The 25,122-nt window shown below is 40.7% G+C and overlaps 1 protein-coding gene across 8 annotated transcripts in view; it reads right to left on the reverse strand.

The window, feature by feature from the left end:
* Positions 1 to 25,122, reverse strand: part of PDE1C (phosphodiesterase 1C) — a 799,595-nt gene that overhangs the window by 643,347 nt on the left and 131,126 nt on the right. The window lies entirely within an intron of this gene.

Here is a 25,122-nt window from a genome sequence, read left to right on the forward strand (position 1 = left end):
GGCTGAGGTTAGGGGATTTTAACCTAAGGGCAGAGAGGGAGCACGTCTAAGGGACACTGGGTGGAGCTGTCCCACAGGCCATGGCTCTGGAGTTTGGGAGATGTCTCCAGGAATCTGTGGCGCACAGGTGGCACAAACACCTCAGAAGGAATGGGAACAGTCAGAAAATGTGGAGTGAAAAGAGGGGGCACGTCCACGTAAGGAACAGATGAAGAAAGGGGAGTCAGGTAGAAGGGGGTGACCCATCAAGCACTGGGGCCAAGGAGGGCTTCTGGAAGAAGGCAGAAGTGAGGTCTTTCCCTCAAACTACAGAAAATGCAGCCTCTCTCTCTCTCTCTCTCTCTCTCTCTCTCTCTCTCACATACACACACACACTCTCTCTCTCTCTCTCTCTCACACACACACACACTCTCTCTCTCTCTCTCTAACAGCCCAGCAAATGACAGTACCCCAACCATCTGAAAGTAAGTCTTTTCTCTAGCACCCCTGGCAGTGACAGGGAAGGTATGGAACATCACAATGAGATGAAACCCCCTCAGAAATGACTTCTTTTTCTCGCAGTCACTGCCTCATTTCTCTGTCCAGCCAAGGCCATGCATGCCTCAGACACAAACCAGTTATGACCCCTCCATCCATGGAGCACACAGGCACTTTACAGGGATTATTCTTTATGATAATCACAGCCCTCCTAGGAATTGGGGATTATTCTCCCCATTTTACGGAATTGGAAACAGGCTCAGAGAAGCTTAATGAGGACAACTGTGCTGAAAGTGACACTCGTGATCTTTGGTGAAGGAAAAGTCAGGCTGGCACTGCTAACAGGATCAGCCACTAGGTGCAGTGGTCATAGGGCAACGTCGGGGGTTACCCACCAGCCATGCGGGTCACACCAGGCCTGGAACCCAAATGTGGAGGTCCATTCCTAGGCCCAGCTCCAAGATACTTAGCCTAAGTCCTGATGTCAGGAATTGAAGTTCAGTTCAGTCTTGAAGTTTCTGAATGGTTCATTGCTGCATTTTCCAAAAGGCTCAAGAAGGTGTCTTGCTCATTGTGGTCGGGTGACTACAGGGGCAGGACTTGGAGTCAGACCTGGGTTTAACTGCTGTGTTGGCCCCATCGCTTACTGACCCCTTGGCTGTGAGCAAATCACCCACCTCTCCCGCCTCAGTTTCTCTACTAGAAAATGAGACTAATGATACCTCTCTTTCTGGAATGATAGGAGGATTGAATAATATATATAAAGCATAGCACATAAAGACACAAGAAAGACAAAGTAAGGGCTCTGTACTTATTTATTTCTACCTTACCTTGTTCCAAAAGAGATTTAAGGCTGCTGAAGCACAATAAATATTTGTTAACTGAATAAATGTAAAATAGAAAATAGAGACTAATGAGCTTGATCTCCCACAGAGAGGCTCAAAGAGAAAATGAGGGAAAATTGCCTACGGTGAAATTCATTAGGTTGTTTTTAAAATCAATGATTTGAGCTCCAGCCTTTCACTGGAAGGGAAAAAATGAATTTATTATAGTTTTTAGCTGCAGTTAGGATAATAGGTAACAGTCCAAAAAATATGCCTCTTTTCACTAGTTAATAGCATTGAACTTTACATCCCCATACCCCTTTTCTTCCTGGGTCCTCAAATGCATGCATATGAAAGAATTCCTGAATGCTGTCCAGGGAGGGGGCAAGAGAGATCAAGGGACCAGATAGCTAATTTATTACCAGAATAACTGATAATAAATTATTAGTTCTTCTAATACAGAAGAACCTCTCACAATTTACAAAGTCTTTACCATGAGACCTGAAAGAGGCAGTGAGCTATAAAACTCAAGTCACTCAAACTGAATTCATGTTGTCACAACAGCTGTGGCAGTAGCAGCACAGAGGCCTTCTTAAAGATGCCCACTAAATGTTCACCATAGTGTTGTTTATAGTTAAAATACAGGAAGCAACCTCAATGTTGCTCAGTGAAGACTGCCTTAAACCAGTGCTTCTCACACTTTAATGTGACATGAACCACCTGAGGATGTTGTGAAAACAGCAGATTCTGAGCCAGCTGGGGGTGAGATCCTGCATTTCTAACAAGTTTCTAGGTGAGACCAGTATCCACAGACCACATTTATGAGTAGCAAAACCTTGGCTAAAATAACCAGTAATAAGTTTATACTGGAATAATGTACACCTCTTAAAAATGATGATGTGAATCTGTGTATATGCATATGGCAGGGAGTGTAGGATATTTTTTTTTTGATGTTTTTGTTTTGTTTTGTTTTTCGGTTTTTTGGTTTTTTCTTTTTAGATGGAGTCTCGCTGTGTCACCCAGGCAAGAGTTCAGTGGCACAGTCTCGGCTCACTGCAACCTCTGCCTCCCGGGTTCAAGCGATTCTTCTGCCTTAGCCTTCTGAGTAGCTGGGACTACAGGCACATGCCACCATGCCCGTCTAATTTTTGTATTTTTAGTAGAGACGGGGTTTCACCATATTAACCAGGCTGGTCTCAAACTCCTGGCCTCATGATCTGTCCGCCTCGGCCTCCCAAAGTGCTGGGATTACAGGCATGAGCCACCGTGCCCGGCCTGTTTGTTTTTTAAGAGACAGCGTCTCACTCTGTTGCCCAGGCTGGAGTGCAGTGGTGTAGTCCTAGCTCACTGCAAGCTTGAACTCTTGGGCTCAAAGAATCCTTCCACCTCAACCTCCCGAGTAGCTAGGACTACAGGCATGCAACACCATGTCTGGCTAATTTTTTTTTTTTTTTTTTTTGTAGAGATGGGGTCTTGCTATGTTGACTAGGCCAGTCTCCAACTCCTGGCCTCAAGCAATTCTCCTACCTTGGCCTCCCAAAATGCTGGGATTACAGGTGTTGTATTGTTAAGTGATAAAAGTAGGGCACCCAATTGAAAAGTTAAGGATTTTAAAACAGAGTATAAAATAATATGTATATTATAGTTCTATTTTACATGCAAGTGTTTGCTTTGTAAAAAAAAATCTAAAATAATATACTCCAAAATCCGACAGTATTTCTCTCTAGGTGGTGAAATTTAGAGTGATTTCATTTATTTTTCTTTTAGTGCAACTGTGTTTTCTTTCCTTCTTTCTTTTTTTTTTTTCTCTTTTTACAATAAACAAGTAGCACTGGGTGATATAAAAGGAAAAATCTGCAAGAGGTTATAAGGCCCAAGAAAATGCTTTTTCTCTAGATGATTGTGTAAGAATATATATACACAATCAGTCAAGAATAGAAAAATATAAAAGGCTTCTCAGGAAGTCAAGCTAATTTCAAATGTGACCACTCCACCCATCAAGGCACCCCAAAGACCGTTAGAAAAGCAGGTTGGTTTCCAGTGGCTTGCTGTGAGGAAAGGACTTTGTACAGGACAAGTTGAAACTCTACGTGTAAGGAGCTGGTTAGGAATAGTGAAGAAGATAGTGGCTGGCCTAGAGGCCCAAGGCGCCCCAAGCCTACGGACAGGGGCTGGATGCTGTGACCCAAGAGATCTGGGGATGGGATCTTTTGGGGCATGAGGATACACAGTGCAGAGGGCTTTGGAGCACGTGGGATCCAGATGCAAATTCCAGCTTTGCCATTTAGCAGCTTAACCACCTTGTGCCTCTGTTTCCTCAAATGCAAAATGGACATACAAAGAGGGCTCTGTGACCAGGCACAGTGGCTCACGCCTGTAATCCCAGCACTTTGGGGGGCCGAGGCAGGCAGATCACCTGAGGTCAGGAGTTTGAGACCAGTCTGACCAACATGGTGAAACCCCGTCTCTACTAAAAAAAGAAAAAAAAAAAATTAGCCAGGCATGGTGACGGGAGCCTGTAATCCCAGCTACTCAGGAGGCTGAGGCTGGAGAATCACTTGAACCCAGGAGGCAGAGGTTGCAGTGAGCGGAGATAGCACCATTGCACTCCACCCTGGGTGACAGAGCGAGACTCTATCTCAAAACGACAACAACAACAAACAAACAAAGAGGGCTCTGCTGAGGGTTAAATCAGATAACTTTTGAGAATTGTTCCACAATGTCGGCCACCTTGGGCAAGCCTTCTGGACAGTCTAATCTACTTGACAGGGATGGAGCCAGTGGAAAGAGTTTTGCTTTTTGTTTGTTTTTTAACTTCAGCACATATTATTGTGCTAAATTAGATACATATTATTTCCTTTAGATAATTTCATATGAAGATGTAATGCCACGCTATTCTAGAACAGATAAACAATAAGAGGTATCATTTCTTAAAGAGAAGTGTAGGGGATAAAAAGTTTAAAAACAAGAATATTTAATCCAGGAACACGATCATATCCAAAATAGGAATAATGCTGTGAGTGGGTAGTTTTTACTAGAAGGAAATCTACTATATTGGAAGAAGATATAGTAGCAGATTAGTTAGTAGAAATTAAGTAACGTTCTTGTGAAAATGTAGAAAACTCACAGCCCCAGAAGAACTTATTGACAAACAGACAAAACAGGACGAAGTTCCCACGCCTGTTACAGGTTTTGCACCATCCCTCCCAGTCTTAGCAACAGGGCCTCCACATTATGATAATAATAATAACACATGGGGCAAATGTTTGCAAAGAAAATGAACATGAGCCAGAGGGGCAGCCTTGTGATCTATCTACTCCACCTTGGAGAACATCCACAGAAGCATGCAGCAGGACTTTTTGCTGCAAATACAGGAAGATGCCATGAAGGGAAGACTTTGGGGAGATAAACTGGGCTGTCTTGCTTAGGAACTCCTGGGGTGTTGCAACCCGTTTTTTCTGCCATTGGGTTAGTTACAACAAATGCCAATAAGTCACCTCCACTTTGTCTCACTTGTTCTTTGCAGCAGCAGCTCAGCCTTGGAAGGACGTTGCCTGAGAAATGAAGAAGCTCATTAACTTGGGTCAGTAGATTGGACAGTGTAGCACCTGTAGACCTTGAATCTTAAGACGCCTTGTGTGATCAGCCAGAGAAATGAAAACTAATCAGGAGGGTGAAACTGCAATGGGGCCAGCAGTGAATAGTGAGGAAGCACAGCCAACAGGCTGAGGCCCAGACTCAGTGGTAGCCCTTGCAACCCAGCTTGACTGGCCTGTGCTGGGAAATGCAGCTGGCCTAAGAAATGATTAAATCCTCACACGTCTAGGACAAACATTCCAACCATCCTACCAGACTAGATCATGTACATATACATCCATTTGTCCCACAAGGGAATTACAGAAAAAAGGTGATGTCTCATTGAACTAATGAAGATGTCGTTCTCCCACTTAAGTGAATTCTGGAAACTCTAAACATTCATTTGCACAAATCAATAGAGTCTCAAAGCCAATGTTTATTGCCTTCAGTGAGATTTATTACGCTGTAAAAACTTTGACTTTTTACCAGCAAAATATTAAAAATTAAGTTGCCCATGTCACTCTTGGCTATCTAATCAACAGCCATTCTCCCTTCAAAGACTAGCAAACAGAATTCTATGTTTGGGTGCAATGGACCCAGTCCCGTGAAATGACTTAACGATTGTTCTAACTCAATAGTGACACCCCCTTCCACTAAGCCAGTGATTGATTTAGGAGTGTGCATGTGACCCAGTTCTAGTCAATGAGATTTGAGGAAATAACTGCTGAGGCAGCCATATTGCCACCATTAAGCAATGAACTGGAAAACAAAAGCTGAGAATTGCAGAGCTATTCTTATTGTGTATAAATATTGAATGTGACAAAGGAAAAGAATGCATTGAGCAAAAAGAAATGGGTCTATATTATAATATTAACAAGTATTTATTAAGCATCTACCATATGCTTAGTTAACCCTATGATAAGGGGTATGGAATAATTATCAACCTCTATAGCACTGGCTTTGAAATGGAGATGGAGGTGACGGTGTTTCAGGTTGTTAAAGAAGTGCTCTAGCTACTGGTGATGAAGAAATCTATTTCAGCTAGGGCATACCCAGGAGGTGACTTCTAGCACAGCACTCAAATAACATTAGTTACAAAAAAGAAGAGTAGTTACAGTCTTCACAATGACAGACATAGGACAAAGATGCCCCAGTGAGAGGGAAGACAGTAGTGTTCAGCCTCTCATATCAGTCCCCTGAACCAGGGAAATAGGCAGCCAGCATTTTGCAAAGCATATTAGAGAAAAGCAAAGATGTCCATTAAAATGAATTGAAAAAGTCTTGGTCCTGTGCTTTGAGCAAATGTATTAACATAAACCAAGAATTTCCTGTAATTATAGCACTTCTGAAGTAAAAGTATGGCTGGGCTACCCCAAAGGACAGTCATCCCACTATTTCTTTAGCCACAGTAGACATAGGGTTATCACAGTAAGGGGAACTGGAACTCAATTTCAGACCCCACTGGACTTCCTTCATGGTTCCTTGCATTTGTTTGTTAGGGAGACAGTATTCACTTCAGGGCTCAGGTGGCAGGACAGATGAGCATGGGGGTTTTCAGAAGAGGAGGTCCATGAGAACCAGACGGTAAAGTTTGAATTTTGCCTTCAAAGACTTGTACACCGATTTGTGGGGGTACTCAGCTATAGGTGTGTCTATAGTCAGCATGATGCCAACTGACTCATTACCAAAATCAGTTGTGTCAACACCATAAATGTGGCAGCCTCGTTCAGAGAAATCAAATGTAAAAGTGTTTTAAATTTAAAAACACTGATGATTTTTAAATTGTGCTTGAGGTTAAATTGTTCCCCTACCTTGTTGGGTTCCTGAGAACAATGCAGTTAGAATAACAATCTCGCTGCTGCATCTTTTCCAGAGATCTCAAAGCATGACTTGAGTGTCATTCTCATTACAAAAGAGGAGAATGGAGGATTGCTTGGGCAGAAACATACACCAGAGGACAGCAGGAAAGCTTGAAGATAGTTAAATCTTAAGAGAGTTCTAGAACTAGAAGGGGTCTTAGAAACATCTAGTATAACCTCTCAAACATTTTTAGCAGTAGAACATTTCATTCAAATGAAATTTTACACAGAACCCCAATATGGATATAATGGCATTTATTTAGGATAGTTTTTAAATTTTTTTTTTTTTTGAGACGGGCTCTTGCTCTGTCAGCTAAGCTAGAGTGCAGTGGCATGATCACAGCTCACTGCAGCCTTGAACTCCTGAGCTCAAATGATCCTCCTACTTCAGCCTCCCCAGTAGCTGGGACCACAGGTGTGCACCAGCATGCCGGGCCTTTTTTTTTTTTTTTAAGAAATAGGTTCTCCATATGTTGCCCAGGCTGGTCTCAACTCCTAGGTTCAAGGGATCCGCCCACCTCAGCCTCCCAAAATGCTGGGATTACAGGTGTGAGCCACCGCACCTAATAGATAGTTTATTTTTCAAGTGAAAACTTTCATATTATGAAGTGGGTCTGTGAGACCAATTAGATGGTTTGTTGGATGTGAAAATTTTAAATCAGGGGTTAAGGACTGTTATGACTAGATCAGCTTCAGCATCCATTGTATTTCTCTGATGTGTGTTAGTTACACAGAATTGAGAAACTTCTGATTGGTAAGTAGGGACAAACTTGAAAGTAGGGATGAGCTTCACCACTCACCCTGCAATCTCAGGATACTTTTCAAAGAAACTGAAATCATAGAAGAAGCTTTATTCCAAGATGAATCAGAAAAATAGCTCATCCTGCAACATAAATTAACGTGTTTACAATTTGCTAATATGCTTAAGAAAATTGATATGGTTCATAAAACAAGGACATGCATATAATGTTTTTAAGTACAAATATATTTCATGACTGATGTTTGAATCAAATGTTTGCCCAATTTCTAAAGCAACTCTACAAGTCTCTAAGTTTCTGCAGAACCATCTAGAACACACTGATCAAATTAAATTTCCTCTTTTTTATAAATAAAGAATTTAGGTCCTGATTGGAGAGATTATTGCTTGAAGTCACACAGTTAGGGTTGCATATCTAGGACTAAAACCCAGAACTTTTTACCCAAAATCTACAGGGGCTTCCCCTAAAGATGCTGCAGTTCTATGTAAAAATGTTCTCTTTTATATAGATGCCTTTTCTACTGCTAGCAAAGAAAGTAAGCTCACACATGTCATCAGATAAGACCTCGAACACTTTGACATGTATTTCCAAGCTAATGAGGAAAAAAAGAAACTTCTGAATAAAAACTTCTCTGCAGGATGCCCACAACCGGCCCCTACTGACATCAGTGTCCCTGATGAGCCAAGCAGGATCCTGATGAGCTTGTAGGCGCATCACCTGCATAGTCACTCACACCAGTGACCACTCTCTCCATGGCCTATACTTTGCACTTTCTCAGTAAATCTTGCTGAACAAAAAGTGAGAAGCCAGTGAACATAAAAGCACATTTTAGGGAGGAGTTTGACATCAAACAAATACCAGCAGCAGGAAAACAGCTCCACCTCCTTTCCATATCCAGCCTCTGTCTAAGACCTCCCCTACCTGAAAGTTAGCAGGAACATCAGGGAAAACAAAATAAAACCAAAAAAAAAAAAAAAGCCTTAAGTCTTTCAGGTTGCACCTGCAAACAGGTCCTGGAAATGGGTTGTGGTTGCACAAGGGCAATGAAATTAAGTGAATGGTAGTTCCCCTTGTGGTTCATTTATGCACGCACTCCCAAACCCCACGACCACACAGAGTTGATGAATCACTTGTTCTTCTGTTTAACTGAATGTCTAAGACAAGATATCATTCCCATTGCTGAAAACATCCAGAAAATTCATTAACAGGATGACATAATACAGAAGCATGCTCACTTAGTACGACCCTGTAACTGTAGATACCAGCTTATCGAGTTGGCATACTTTAATTATGAACTGCAAGGTAGGTAAAACTCAATATCCAATTTATGAAAATGCAAACATATTTTCATTTACTTTGGGTATAAATGGCCATAGTGTAAGCAGAAAATTGTATCACAATACTACTCCTGATAATATCAACAATAACTATTTTTGTTGATTATTTACCATATACCAAGCACTGCTATAAATACTTAACATGTATTAGCTCTTTAATTTTCACTATAACTCTAAGAAATAGGTACTATTTGTCAGCCCAATTTTACAACAAAGCAAACTGAGGCAAAGACAAGAAATAGGTATTAGCAGTGACAAAAACAAGCATAAACAGGATTTGAATGAGTGTGCATTTCTTCCTATCTAGATATTAATTGGTATGTAATCATGACTCAGAAAACAGGGAAGAAAAAAACGTTTAAACTTCCCAAACATACAACATCTCCTTCAGCTCTCATGTTAGCACAAATAAGAGGCATTTCAACCCAAGATCAAACAGTTTGATTAAATCCTATAGTTTAGAGATTGAATGGAACCTGAGGATCTAGGAGTGGGGCTGGGTGACTGCAAGAAAGGCAGCTCTTTGCAAGACTGTTCTGCGTGATGATCAGGTGTTGCAGCTCTGAAACCACAGAGCTTGGATTCCAACCCTGGCTCGCCACTTGTGAGCTCTGTGATCTTAAGAAAGTTGTTTAATCTTTTCCATGGAAATAATAATAATAATAATAACTATCTCACAGGGATGTTGTGAGGATTAAATGAGCCTGTGAAGGTGTGACATAGCACCCGGTCCACAAGAACCACTCAATAAATATCAGTTACTGTTACTATGATCACTACTACCACCAACTGGAGAAATAACTGGAAATTAAGGCTTTTATAAGACAGAAAGAACAAAATCCTGGCTTTTATGAGACAGTTGTGTACTACTCTGTTCTTAGACTCATTCATAAGGGGAAAAAAATCCCTATACCCCATATCACGCAAAAGCTGCATGCAGCACAGGCACAGTGGCTCATGCCTGTAATCCCAGCACTTTGGGAGACTAAAGCAGGCAGATCGCTTGAGCCCAGGAGTTACCAGCCTGGACAACATGGCAAAACCCCATCTCCACAAAAAATACAAAAATTAGCCAGGCATGGTTGTGCACACCTGCGGTCCTAGCTATCCAGGAGGCTGAAGTGGGAGAATCACCTGAGCTTGGGAGGTCGTGATGGGCTTGAGCCATGATCACGCCACTGCACTCTAGCCTGGGTGATGGAGCAAGACCCTGCCTCAAAAAATGAAAACAAAAAAATGTGTATGCATGCTAAGTTTTCCAACAATAAGCAACATATGACACTACTCATACATGAATAGTTTCTTTAATCTTCTATAAACCCACTTTTATTAAGTCTTCTCAAATTGCCAATGGGCATTTAGAAATTTTTACAGAAGCTTTGTAAAATGAGATATGATGGATCTGGCCCAAAATGGTATAAAGCCACAAATCCTAAAGCAGATACTTCTGATAAATGGCAACAAAAACATAGAAAAAGATTTTTTAAAATAACAACAGAACTAAAATTGATCATAGTCTAATACTAGAACCTGGGAGCAACTGACAGGACTAAATTAAACCACCAGCAGCTGAGACTTCAGCTCTTGATGTAGTCTGGCTTTGATGAATAAAACAGAGGTCACCAGACAAAAGGAAGAAAGAGAAAGATGCTTCAAACCTCCTCTTTCATTCCTCAGCTTCATGTCTGTTCTCCTATCCTCATCCCTAACTCTATCTCCACCTCTTCCAAATCTAAGCAGAAACCACAAATTCTAGAAAATATAACACTAATGTGGGTAAGAAGAGACTTGATGGTAGCACAACACATTTGTCTTAGATAAAGGCAATATACCATCACGATGAACCCTAATAACAACACGTACTGGAAATTGGCTTGTCCATGTTCAGAGTACCAGAGAATCAGGCAGTGGGAGGAGATAGAAGGTGCCACTTCATTAGAGCAGGACACACAGATGATGTCCTAATGGAAACAAGAAACTGGACTGGGAGCAGTGCATACCAATATGCCACAAGTGTGAAAAGGGAATTGGATTATATAGCCAAAAAAAAAAAGAAGCTGAAACACGGGCAGATGGAAATTAAACACAACGAGTTGCCAAAAAAAAAAAAAAATGCAGGAGAGAAGGAAGGATTCCAAGAAGATAATGTGATGACAGAAGTAATATACATATTGGAAACAGGTTTAGAACCAAACTGATGCTATAGAAAATCTATTTAGTGGTGTGGAAAACAGACTCTCCAAGTTCTAGTAGAATATAGAGGGAAAGAACATGGAAATTAAAATGACTCTAGTTGTGGAAGACAAAGACTGGAAAGTCAATATGAGAAAAATGAGTGTTCCTCAAGGAGAACTCAGAATAAATGGAAAAAAAGTAATAATCAAAGATATAGTAGAAGAAATTCTTCCTCACCTAAAGACAAACTGCATAAGCAGATCAAATGGGCCTTTAGTTTTCTGAAAAATCCATTAAAAGAGATTCACATCTACTCACATGCTTACAAACTATTTACAAGGATAAGTTTAAAATAAAATTTAATTTAAAAACCTATAGGCACCAAGGCAAATAAACCAGGTTGCCTAGCAAATATGAAAATTAGTCAGGCTTCAGACTTCTCCAGTGCTGGACTAGCTCCAAGGCGATGCTGTCTCAATGCCTATAGCATTTTGAAGAAGAAAAAAGTTATGATCCAGTAATTATTAATGTATCTGCCATGTTGAAAAGGGATGTTCAGATACACAAGCTCTTAAGACACACAGGAGCTTCCAGAAAGCTTCTTGAATTTGTTGTCCAGAAAGGGCACAAAGTAACTGATAATGAAAAATAAAACTAGTTTTAAAAGATAAACAATTGGCAGAAAGCTGGATATAAAAGCGGACCCAATAAAAACTGGAGTGAGGATTCCTTGGGGAGTGAGAGAAATGTTCTAAATTGGATAGTGGTGGGAGTGGCACAATTCTGAAAATTTACTAAAAATCATTGAATTGTATACTTAAGAGGAATTTATTTTATTGCAAATTATGCCTCAATAAAGCTGTTTGAAAAACCAAACTCAAATATAAAAACTGATCAGATAGAAAAGCCAAAATCAAATACACTAACATAGCATAGCAAGTAGGCAGGATGACAGAGTGTGTTCAACACTTTCTCACCAGAGGTGCCATTTCACAAGTGACTCTCACAATCTGAAAAGGCCAATCAAAGAACATTTTTGAAAAATTAAAAATAACTACCACTAGAATATATGTCTTCCAAACATTAGAAAAGATAAAAGGTAAAGAAAATATAGCCCAGGGAGGGAGGATGGGGAAAGGTCGGTCAACAGGTACAAAGTTGCACTTAGATAGGAGGAATAAGTCCTGGTGTTCTATTGCACAGTAGGGTGATTGTGGTTAACAATAATTCATTGTATATTTCAAATAGCTACACAAGAGGATGCTGAATGTTCTAACTACAATGAAAGGATCAATGTTTGAGGTGAAAGATTTGCTAATTACCCTGATTTGATCATTATACAATATATACATGCATTGAAATATGACATTATACCCCATAAATATGTACTATTATTTGTCAATTAAAAATAAAACTTAAAAGAAAATATAATCTATATACCAAAAAAGAAAACATAAAGGAAAGAGCAACACAGCATCTTTTAAGTAGAAAACGCTGATATGCCAGAAATAAGAGCAAATATAATAATTATAACAATTACATTAATCTCCTCTATTAAAAATTTTGAAACTATAAACTCGGGTCAAAAAAACAAAATACTGTACCTAAAGCAAAGTAAAATAAATATGTAAGGGCAAAAACCTAATTTCCTGGTCTGATGAAAAGTGTAAACATTTTGAACTGAGAACTTCACTTAAAATGGTTATTCAACTTTATGTTTATTGCAACAGAAAGGTGACCATGACATATTTGTAAGTGGGAAAAAAATGCAGACTACACAACAGCATGCACAGAATGATCCCATGGCAAATTGTGAATGTGTGTGTTCATGTGCACACACACCCAATAGAATATATAAAAGGGATTCACTAAAACATCAGAAGTAGATTTGGGGAGATTTTAATGCTTCGGTCTGGTTGAGTTTTTAACAATGAGAATATAATATGTTCACACACAGAGATACAAGATATTGTAAATTTGTAGAAAGACAGTGGTAAATACCATTTAGTGGTACTTACCCAATAATTTTATATTGGAAAGCAGTAAAATTGATAGTGAATATATAATTCTCATAAATTCCATGAAACAAGTTATAGTGTACTAAAATATGTATAAAGCTAAAACTAAAATACAAGAAGAAATTCATAAGAACAAATTATATTAGGATAATTCTTTAATAAACAAATTGTCTTCATCAGGTCAAACAGCCAAAAAATAGAGAAAAAGCTAAATAATTGTATTAATGTAATTACTAATCTGGATAATGACTTCATTATATCATTACAACATAATTAAATTAATTTAATAAATACATTGACGATACATATGAAAACAGAAACATACTCTATTTTTCAGCGCCCATGAAACATGTACAAAAATTGATTTAGAATTGGACCGCATAGAAAGTTGCAGTTATGCTCTTGACTACAGCCCTATCAAAAAGTCTAAAAATTTTCTAATGAAAACTGGCAAATTTAAAGTTCATCAAGAATAAAAATGAGCAAAAATAGCCTGGGCGAAGTTGTTGCTTTGGGAAGCTGAGGCGGGAGGATTGCTTGAGGCCAGGAACTCGAGACCAGCCTGAGCTACACAGCAAGACTGTCTCCACAAAAATCAAAAAATTATCAGAGTGTGGTGGTACACACCTATAGTCCTAGCTACTTGGGAGTCTGAGGCAAGAGGATCACTAGAACCAAGAAGTTTGAGGCTACCGTGAGCTATGATCATGCCACCACACTTCAGACTGGGCAACAGAGTGAGACTTTTTCTTTAAAAAAATTTAAAAATAAAGAGGAAATTCCAAAAGCAGACCCAAATATGTATTAGTGTGTTACACACACACTAATGTGTGTGTAACATTAGTATTATTAAATTAATATTTTAAATCAGTGCAGAAAAAAATGGGTAAATTTAGGGAAAAAACAATTAAATCTCTACCTTATTACAAAATGAATTTAGATGAAGTAAGGATTTAAATATAAAAATAAAACTATAAAGTACTAGAAGAAAATATTGATGCATATTTTCAAAATCTGTTCAATGTAGAAGTTTTTCTAAACATGAATTATAAATGAATAAAACTGATAGGCTTATTTAAAAATTTAACATCTGAACATAAACAAGGCTAAAAGGCCTATTTGCAAACTGTGAAAATTATTTGCAACAAATATCACAAAGGCTGAATAGCCTTAATTTTAATTTTTAATTTTGATATATAAAAATTTCATATAAATTAAAGGAAGTCAGGCCAGGTATGGTGGTTCACACCTGTAATCCCAGGGCTTTGAGAGGCTGAGGCAGGAGGATCGCTTGAGCCCAGGAGTTCAAGGCTGCAGTGAGCCAAGGTGGTGCCACTACACTCTGGGCGACAGAATGAGACCTTGCCTATAACCAAACAAAACTAAAATAAAGGAAATACCCCAACAGAAAAACTAGTGAAAGGCAGCAATGTGCTACTTATAAAAGAAATAAGTTGCACAGCTAGCACAGGCAGTACAGCATGAGTCTCTTTAAAGAAATATAGATGCACACGTATGTTTGTTGCAGCACTATTCACAACAGTAAAGACTTGGAACCAACCCAAATGTCCATCACTGATAGACTGGATTAAGAACATGTGGCACATATACACCATGGAATACTATGCAGCCATAAAAAAGGATGAGTTCATGTCCTTTCTAGGAATATGGATGAAGCTGGAAACCATCATTCTGAGCAAACTATCGCAAGGACAGAACGTGTTCTCCCTCATAGGTGCGAGTTGAACAATGAGAACACTTGGACACAGGGCAGGGAACATCACACACTGGGGCCTGTCGTGGGGTGGGGGACGGGGAGAGATAGCATTAGGGGAAATACCTAATGTAAATGGTGAGTTAATGGGTGCAGCAAACCAACACGGCACATGTATACATATGTAACAAAACTGCACGTTGTGCACATGTACCCTAGAACTTAAAGTATAATAAAAGAAAAAAAAAGAAATCTAGATGGTCGGCCGGGTGTGGTGGCTCACACCTGTAATCCCAGCACTTTGGGAGACAGAGGCAGGCAGATCTCCTGAGGCCAGGAGTTCGAGACCAGCCTGACTAACATGGAGAAACCCTGTCTCTACTAAAAATACAAAATTAGCCAGGCGTGGTGGCGCCTGCCTGCAATCCCAGCTACTCGGGAGGCTGAGGCAGGAGAATCGCTTGAACCCAGGAAGTGGAGGTTGCAGTGAGCTGAGATCGTGCCATTGCACACTCCAGCCTGGGCAACAAAGGCCAAACTCCATCAAAAAATAATAATAATAATATATATGGATAGATAGATAGATAGATGGTCAATTAACACAGGAACAAAACAGTTTCAATCTCACAAATAGTCAAATAACAGAACAGTTATATGTCTTCTTTTTTTTTTTTTTTTTTTTTGAGACGGAGTCTGTCTCTGTCGCCCAGGCTGGAATGCAATGACCCGATCTCGGCTCACTGCAAGCTCCGCCTCCTGGGTTCACGCCATTCTCCTGCCTCAGCCTCCAGAGTAGCTGGGACTGCAGGCACCCGCCACCACACCCAGCTAATTTTTTGTATTTTTAGTAGAGACAAGGTTTCACCGTATTAGCCAGGATGGTCTCAATCTCCTAACCTCGTGATCCGCCCACCTCCGCCTCCCAAAGTGCTGACATTACAGGCATGAGCCATCGTGCCCAGCCTATATGCCATTTTTTTACTTATCAAGTTATAACTCTTTAAAAGTTAAAATCCCATGTTCATAACACCAACATGAAACCTCAAACCTCACGCGTGGAATTGCAAACTGGTAAGACATTGGAGAGTAGGAGTGGTTTAGAATGTACATTTCAAATGTGTCAAATATAGTCAATTCTTTCTACTCAACAATTCCTAAGACAGAAAGGATTTATAAAGATGTAGAGACAATGATAGTTACTGTAATGTTATTTGTGGCAGCAAGAAAGCAGAAAGAACTTAAAGCACCCAACAATAGAGGACCAGCTAAATCAATCGTGATACCTTAAAAACTGTGATGAAGAAGAATATTCATATGAAAAGACATTAATTATACATTGTTAGATGGGAAAAAATAAACTACAATACAGTAATGGTCCCATATTTGAAAAAATAGTAATAAATGTACATTCATTAAGCAAAAACAACTTTTTTTGTTGTTCAGGGAAGATATTCACCAAAATGTTAATAGTGGTTCTGTCTACATGTTGGTATGACAGGTAGGATTTTTGTGTTCTCTTTGCCAATCTCTATTTTATAAATTTTTACATAATCATATGTTTAACTTGCATAATAATTGTTAAAATAGTAACAATGGTAGTAATAGCATGCTGAAATTAAGCTTTTTCTCTTTTTGAAGAGCATTGGCATGCCAGTTCTTTTTCTCCTTAGCATGAAAGAAAGCACCATGGATCCACATTAAAAGAAAGATGTGGCTTGCCATCACCCTGAGGGACACTTTCAGTGGGATGATTACAGCTGCTATGACAACAAGAGGAGGATGTGATGTCACATAACGATCCAGTGACTTCAACGGTCCCGTCCCAATGCAGAGCTTTGCTGCCAGCTGGAAATCCAGCAGAGACCTCATTAAGGGCATCTGTTCAGTAATTACTACAAGTTTCCCTTCATCACGCATCCAACTTTGAAAACAGCCCTACCGCAGAACTCCAATGCCTGATTCACAGAGGGCTTTAATCTTCCATTTCTGTAGCGCTCAGACTGACTGCCACCAGAGGACCAGGGTCAAGTTTTGGTGCAGTCAGTAAATACTACCTTGATCAACAGGGACCAGGGCGGGAAGAAGCATCCAGAGGACATTTATTAACACCAACAAAGACTAGAGCCTCAAGGTGTTTAACTAAGGTATCTTATTTTGCATCCTCCTAGAACATTTAAATATTGTAATTTCCATTAGAGAAAATCGAATACACCCCTAACCCATAGAAAAGAAGGGCAAATAGGACTGACTGCACAGCAAGCCAGAGAATCAATTGCAAAATATGCATAATGAATTCTCCTACAATGAATATGAAATCCCAAGACCCTATTCACATGGCACTAGCACTGGTGCTCTGCATAGAATAGGGGCAAACTGCTATGGTGGAAGGAGCCAGACAGAACTGGTGTCAAGTCCCAGCTCTACTACTTAACCTCCTAAGCCTCTGTTTCCTCACCTATAAACTGAGAATAATAATGAGTCAAAAGAGTTGGAAAATTAAGCATAAAACTCTTAGCCTAGTACCTAGTATTCCAAATAAAGTTAGTTCCCCTTGAAAAGTTTCACAGAAAACTACACAGAAATGTCAATGAATTAATTGCTTCTTTATTAAGTCTTGACCAATCCAAGAGTCTCCTAACTGCCCTCTCTCTTGCCACACCTACTGCTATTATCATCCTCACATATCACACTATTCTTATACATGGTGTTTTCTCTGTCTAGAATGTTCCCAGAATTTCTCCCCTGTCCATCCCATCCCCAACTTCATCCAGCTCTGTGATTCCTAAACAAGGCACACAGCAGAATCACTTAGGGATCTTTCTAAAAATGCACATGCCAGGCTGGGCACAGTGGCTCACGCCTGTAATCCCAGCACTTTGGGAGGCTGAAGCGGGCAGATCACCTGAGGTCAAGAGTTCAAGACCAACTGGCCAACATGGTGAAACCCATCTCTACAAAAATACAAAAATTAGCCAGGCATGATGGTGGGTGCCTGTAATCCCAGCTACTTGGGAGGCTGAGATGGGAGAATCATTTGAACCTGGGAGGCAGAAGTTGCAGTGAGCAGAGATCGTGCCACTGCACTCCAGCCTGGGTGACAGAGTGAGACTCTGTCTCAAAAAAAAAAAAAAAAAAAAAAGAGAAAAAAAGAAAAAAATGCACTTGCCAGGTCCAACCCACAATTATGGAATTGGAATCTTCGGAGCATGGAGCCCAGAAATCCTTAACAAACTCTCCATTTGGTTTTTATGCAGCCAGCCCTGTTGCTGCAGCGTTTGAGAACCACTGACGTGGCTGATTCCTCTTCTTTAAAACTCCATTCGAAAACTTTCATACATCACTGGTGGAATCATAAAATGGCGCAGACACTTTGGAAAAGTTTGGCAGTTCCCTAAATGTTATACAATAATTTACCATACACCCCAACAATCCCACTCCTAGGAACCTACCCAAGAGACTTAAAACATATGTCCACACAAAGACATGTATGTAAATATTTATAGCAGCATTATTTATAATAACCAAAAACTGGAAACAACCTGTGTCCAACAATTAGTTAATGGATAAACAAATGTATATGTTCATATAATGGAATATTATTCAAAATAAAATAGAATGAAGTACTTATACATGATGATGATTGCATAACTGTAAACTCACTAAAACTTGTTGAATTGTACTCTTAAAATGGGTAAATTTTATGGTATGTAGATTACACCTCAATAAAGCTGAAGAAAGGGAAAAGAAAGGGAGAAAAGGAACAGGAAGGAAGGGAGAAGAAGAAGAAAGAAGGAGAGAGGGGAGGAGAGGGGAAGGGAAGGGAGTGGTACTGGGGAGAAGAGAAGAGAGGGGGGAGAGAGGAAGGGAGTGGAGGGGAGGGGAGGGGAAGAGAGGAGAGGAGAGGAGGGGAGGGGAAGAGAGGAGAGGAGAGGAGAGAGGATAAGGGGAGGGGAAGGGAGGGAAAAATAAAACAAGAGTGGAAAAAACTAAGTCCAAGCGTTTGCCAACCCCTCCCCCTGCAATATCTTCATCCTTTATAAATCTCTCAAACAGCACTTGGCCTCAGCATGTTACTTGTCAGTGTCAGTCTCCCCACAAGCCCACATGCTTTTCAAGGATGAGAAAATTCTTTAATATCTTCCTATACTTGCAGGGAGGTCAGTAGGCACTAACTAATGTTTGTAAGAAAATGTAGGAAGGAATGAGTGGTTGTTTGAGCTTTCTGCTGAAACACACTGTAAGAAACATTCTAGCTCTAAGAACTTAATACTCAGTTTCCCGCTTATAAAGTCATAAACTCTCTCATTGGGATGCTAAGAGGAGATGCTAGATGTCCCAAGAGTGCTTTGGATTTTTACCCAAGGCATGTCCCACAGGTGTAAGAAGGGCACTTCCTCTGACATGTCCCATGCATAATCAAGCTCTCAGATAACCAATGTAGCGTCAGATTCAAATCCAGATCTCTCCACTTCCCTGGATTAGTGTGTTAGTTTCCTCATCCGAAAATGAGAAATTAAATGAGCTAGTGCTTACAAAGCCCTTAGAAGAGCATTTGGCATACAGCAAACGCTCAACTACAAAGAAAATAGTAGTATACATGGTATGTGGAAGGGGTGTGTGTTTGTATATAAAATATGTGTGCATATAATTGGTGAGACACCTCTGCCAAAATAGGCCATGCTGTAAAATACTCAGAAAAGTTTCACCTGCCTCATGGGGCATTCAGGATTAGGGAAGCTGATACAAACACAAAAGAGAGCCTAGGCACTAAGTTAGAGAGACCAAGAGAGCTGACTAATTTAAAATATCCATATATACAATTAAGTTTTAAAAGCAGGTACTAGAACAACATGTATGATCCCATTTAAATAGAACTGCAATAGAATAGTATGTGGACCAAGGATAGGATATTAACAGAGGTCATCTCTGGATAATGAGGTTTTCTTTCCTGAGTGCCTAAAATGAATATGGATCGTTTTTATAGCCAAATAAAATTAATAATGCTATCTTCATTTTGTTAAAAAATGAATTAAGTAATTAGGAAAATTAAGACAGCCTCCAGCCCCCAAGGACCACCTACTGCTCTGGCAGCCTAAAAGTTTGCCTGGTTTGTTTGAAAGAGAGAACTAATACCCAGAAGGCTACAGCAAGGCCCAGATAGAAAGGAAGAATGCAGGCCACACAGAAATGGCTAGTTATTATTAACACATAATAGCAAGAACATTCAGCAAATACTCAACAACTGATTCTCCACAGCATAGCCAGAGTGTGTGTTTATAAACAGAAATCTGATCTTGTCCCCTCTCCCTAAAATGACCAAACTGCCTTCCACTGCTCTTGGAGAAAAAAACCAAAATCCTCCAGTGGGCCTATAAGACCTCATATAATCACCTCTCCAGCCTCTTCTTAATGCTCTCACAGCCCTCAATAGCCCATCTCCTCCCTCCAGCCACAGGGCCTCTGCACAGGCTGCCTGATCCACCTGGAGGCTCTCCCATCGCCTTCCCAACACCCTTCACCAGGGAAGCCCATCCCAATCCCCAGACAAATTAGATACCCCTGCTGGGCATGACCACAGCACCCTGGCCTTGCCATCAGAGGACTAAGCACAGTTATACCAATGTCTGTGGGCCCCACTAGGCTGTCATCACCATGTCATCAGGGCTGGCTTGTTTGCTCACATAGTATTCCTAGTGCCTAACACAATCGCTGCCATAAAGAATGCACTCCATAAAGACAGGCTAAGTGAGTGGTTACGGCCCATGCGCAGGCAGGGCACTGCAAAGTACGGGTCCACAGAAAAGCAAAGGCCAGGTCATGGAAGGCCCATGGGTCCTACCTGGGAATGTGGGCTTGATCCTGCATGCAGTGGGAATCTCCCTCCTGGGTTTTAAACGGAAGGGCAGCAGGATCAAAAAGCCTACAGACTTTAAATACTAATTAGATGAGGTGAGGGTAGGAATCTGCACAGGAAAAGGAATCTACAATGGTTCCCAGGTTTCTAGTTCAGATGCCCAAGCTTTCAAAAATGTAGAAACTGGCTGGGCGCAGTGCCTCACACCTGTAATCCCAACACTTTAGGAGGCCTAGGCAGGCAGATCACTTGAGGTCAGGGGTTCGAGACCAGCCTGGCTAACATGGTGAAACCCCATCTCCCAGCTACTTGGGAGGCTGAGGCAGGAGAATCACTTGAACCCGGAAGGCAGAGGTTGAAGTGAGCTGAGATTATGCCACTGCACTCCAGCGTGGGCAACAGAGTGAGACTCCGTCTTAAAAAAACAAAATGTAGAAACTAGATTGGAGTCATGGTTCTGAAACAAGTCACTCTGACTTCTTGGAGTAGCAGTTTCTCCACCTGTAAAATGGAGCTGCTCATAGATCTTTTCCAGGGGAATTGGTAGCATCAAATGAGCTGATGTTTGGGAAAGTGCTTTACCAATAGTAAAGCCTCTCATTATCATCAGCAACATGGGGGCAATAGTTTGCATAATTACCCCAAAAAATAGCCTCCTTGAAATAGTCACTAAGACCAGGCTTACAGTCTTACACAACTGGACTAAATTCTGCACCTTTTAAACACTTTTCACTGTCTTAAACAGTTGGCCTCATGAATGACCCAGATGAGAAAGAAAGAAAATGCATCCTGTTGGAAAACAGGGTTTCTGTGGGGCCCAGCAGATGGTTGGGATCTAGTCTGGCTCAAGTCCTGCTGGTTCCCTCTTTAAGAGATGATTGATTCCTCTCCAATATTAACTGACTCGATACAATTTGAAAAGTTAAAGTAATTTCCAACTGTTTAAGGTGAGTCACTAGATACAGTGGACCTTTCTGAGAAACTGTAAACTAATTACTTTAAAAAAGAATTCCATTCACTTTCCCACTCACTGCTTAAATCCTATTGCGTTAATGTGTGTTCCCTGGGCCCAAAGTCAGAGAAAAACAATGCCAGCTTTCTCTTGGGGTCTCTCAGAGAGATGAAACTTCCAAAGGGCTGGAGGGTTCCCCTATTTGTGCTTACTAGGCAAACATCTAAGCCAGAAGAAATACCTTCAGGTTTGGCATGAACTAGGAAGAAGAAAAGGGAAGGGGAAGGAGTCAGTATTTTTCAATATTTTTATAAGCACCTGCAATTGTCATTACTGGGCTAGAACTTTACATATGTCACATCATATGTAGATATTATTATTCCTACTTTACAAAATTAAGAAACAAGATTCAGAAAGGTAAAAAAAGAGGTCAGAGGCCAGGCACAGTGGCTCATGCCTCTAATCCCAACACTTTGGGAGGGCAAAGCAGAAGGATCGCTTGAGCCCACGAGTTGAAGACCAGCCTGAGCAACATAGTGAGACCCCATCTCTAGAAATAATAAAAATACGTTAGCTGGGCATGGTGGTGCACACCTGTAGTCCCAGCTACTCAGAGGCAGGCTGAGGCAGGGGGATCGCTTGAGCCCAGGAGGTCAAGGCTGTGGTGAACCGTCATCGTACCATTGCACTCCAGCCTAAGTGACAAAGCAAGACTCTGTCTCTAAAAGCTAACAAAATAAATAAGTGGTCAGCTATTTCATAAATGGTGAACATAACAACTTATCAATTCACATTCTGTTTTGTCCAAAGATAAAGAAGGAATATTCTCTCCACCATATACACTACAAAAATTTTATTGAGATAATCTCTAAAAGCCAATATGTCTGAGAAATGAAATATGTAATTCAGCAGTTCCAACACAGCAAAACCAAAAAAAAATTAAGCCAGGAAGGAGCCCTGTAGTTGAACTGCAATGAAACCCTTACTTATTACTTTGACCTTGAGCAAGTCACTTCTCCATCTGTCTAATTTCAGCTTGTGAACGCTGAATTAGACTATCTATAATGCTGGTGGTTACTAGTCCATGCAAGTCCAGAAGGGGTTTCTTCTTCTTTTCTCCTCCCCAAGCCCGTGGAATCGCACCTGAGCCACTCTATGAAGTTACCACAAAGAGAAGCAGCACAGCCATTTGGGGAAGCAGAGAGAAAGTCAGCAAATCAATTCCTGCAATGTGGTTTCTTCTCAAACTCTGGCAGCAGTACCTGTGACCTAATACTCCAGGGCAGAGTCTTGGGTGCTTTGGACCCTTGTCCAGAAGACACTGCCTTCCACCAAGTGAAAATCAACTTCTAGCAACTCTGCCTCCAAGCCTGCCCAGGGTCCCCTGGGGAAGGCCTGGTTCTCAGGCCAAGGTCCCAACACACTCCAGTGCCTGTCTGCCAGCAGCACAGGAAGTGCCAACCAGCTCTCCCCAAAGCAGCTGGCACCAATTACCCCAACCCAGCTGGAAGCACCCAGCTTGGCTGAGACAGGCACTCCAGATCCCTGGCCTGGTCGGAAATCCTACCCTAAAACAAAGACAGACTTGCGGCCGTGCCAGAATGCTACATAAGTGGCTGGTGGAGGGTTGGCAGAGGCAGCCAGGGGCAGGCGGGTGAGCACAGTCCAGGGAAGCAGCTGTGGGTCTGGAAGTCTTGCCCACACCCTGATTTCAGAATCCCTCCATCATCACAACCAACAGCTACCAATTAACAGGCACCTAGAGCACACTGGGTTCTTACATTCCTCATCCTCTTGAACCCTCCCAACAACGCAACAAAGAAGGAATCGCTATCCCCATTTACTAATGAGGGCCTCAGGGGTCACAGAGGTGAATGATCATTCCCCCAGCCACAGAGATAGGAAGTGCCAGAACTGGGTCTAGAGCCCAGGTCTTCTGTATCACTTGCCTTTCCACCTGGCATCCTGGCCTAGGAGAGCTAACATTCTAACAAGGGCCTGGCAGCTAGGGACTCACTTTGCAAAACCATCACAAGTGACACAGTAAATCCTGAAAGATGTTAACCTGCTGAGGAAATGGGAACACATGGATCCATGAAGAACAACCATAAAGTATCAAGAGATCATTACCCAAAGACACAAAAGTGAAGCACACGAAAAATGCCAATTTTGAACAACAGAAAGCAGAAGACAAAGTCACCCTTACAGGTTTTTAAACAACAGTATATATGGTGATTTGATCAAGCAGGACTCAGAGTTGGTTATTATTATTTTCAAGTTAATAATATTATGAAAATATCTTATAATGGATATAAACTATAAATATATAATAATAAAAACATTTACGTAGAACTTACTTTGTACCAGGTGCTATTCTGAGGGCTTGATGTGTATTAACTCCTCTAACACCCTAGGAGGTAGGTAATATAATTGTCTACATTTAACAGATGAGCACATGGAAATACAGAAAGGTTAAGTAACTTGTCCAAAATTACACAGCTAATAAACTGTGAAGCCAAAATTCAACCAAGGCAGTCAAACTCCAGAATCCAACTCTTAACCTCTGCACAGACTGCCTCTCAAATCCAACAAGCATTTATCAAGCAGGATCCAGGTTAGATGCTTCTGTATCTATTATTAATTTGTTATTCATTCTTACATTTATTCTTTCTAACAGATCTAGCAGCATGAATTGAAGCCAAAAAGGTTTCATATCACATCAGAATGGAGCTAGCCCTGCAGGCACTCAGAAACACTTGGAAATCTCCAGCTAGTCCCCATTTCCCACCGGAATCTGATAGTTAGCATATAGGTGAAATAGCTGGAATGCCCGGGCAGCTACACATGGACTTGCCTTTGGTCCTTTCTTGAGTTTAGCTCAGTGGTTATTAAACTTCACTATAAGTAAGAAAACTGTACAATGCTGTATACACAAAGCCTAGTATGCTTACTTCATGAATAATTTCACCTCTGAGTTCTTAACTAGTCCTGCACGCAGTTTGCCTCCTCTTTGGTCTGAACTCTACAAAGCATCCATCACAAATCCCCAGTGTACCTCACTTAGCCATTCCCCAGCATCTCACCTACTCTGAGAAGGCCAGGGTCAGGACTTGAAGCTCACCTCTTCCAGGAGGGGCAGGAATCGCAGAGATTTCCTTACTTAACCAGTTTGTTTACAGATGGAGAAATTGTGGCCCAGGTTAAGTGACTTACCCGGGATCAAAGAGCAAGTTAGTAAGGAGCTAACCCCATCTCTGAATCCAGTATGTGTTTTCTAATAGTCTGTGCTTTTCTCCTCTGTGGTTCCCCCGCCCTTCTACAATGTCTACTTCAGTGTTATGTTCAGCAAATATTTATTAACCTACCAATAATAATAGTTCACAATTTTGAATGCCTTGACTGTGCCAGGCCCTGTGCTAGAAGCTACAGTTTCATTATGACTTTCATGGGCCCTAGAAACTTTTGCTTTTGTGGTTCCCTTCCTCCATAAAAAAATAATTTTTAAAAATTTAAAATATATTTTAGGACTACATTGAAATGAAGAATATAATAATGTTAAGTTTTCTTAACTTTTTTAT

Source organism: Pan paniscus, chromosome 6, assembly GCF_029289425.2.
Source record: "Pan paniscus chromosome 6, NHGRI_mPanPan1-v2.0_pri, whole genome shotgun sequence".
NCBI classification, from domain to species: Eukaryota; Metazoa; Chordata; class Mammalia; order Primates; family Hominidae; genus Pan; species Pan paniscus.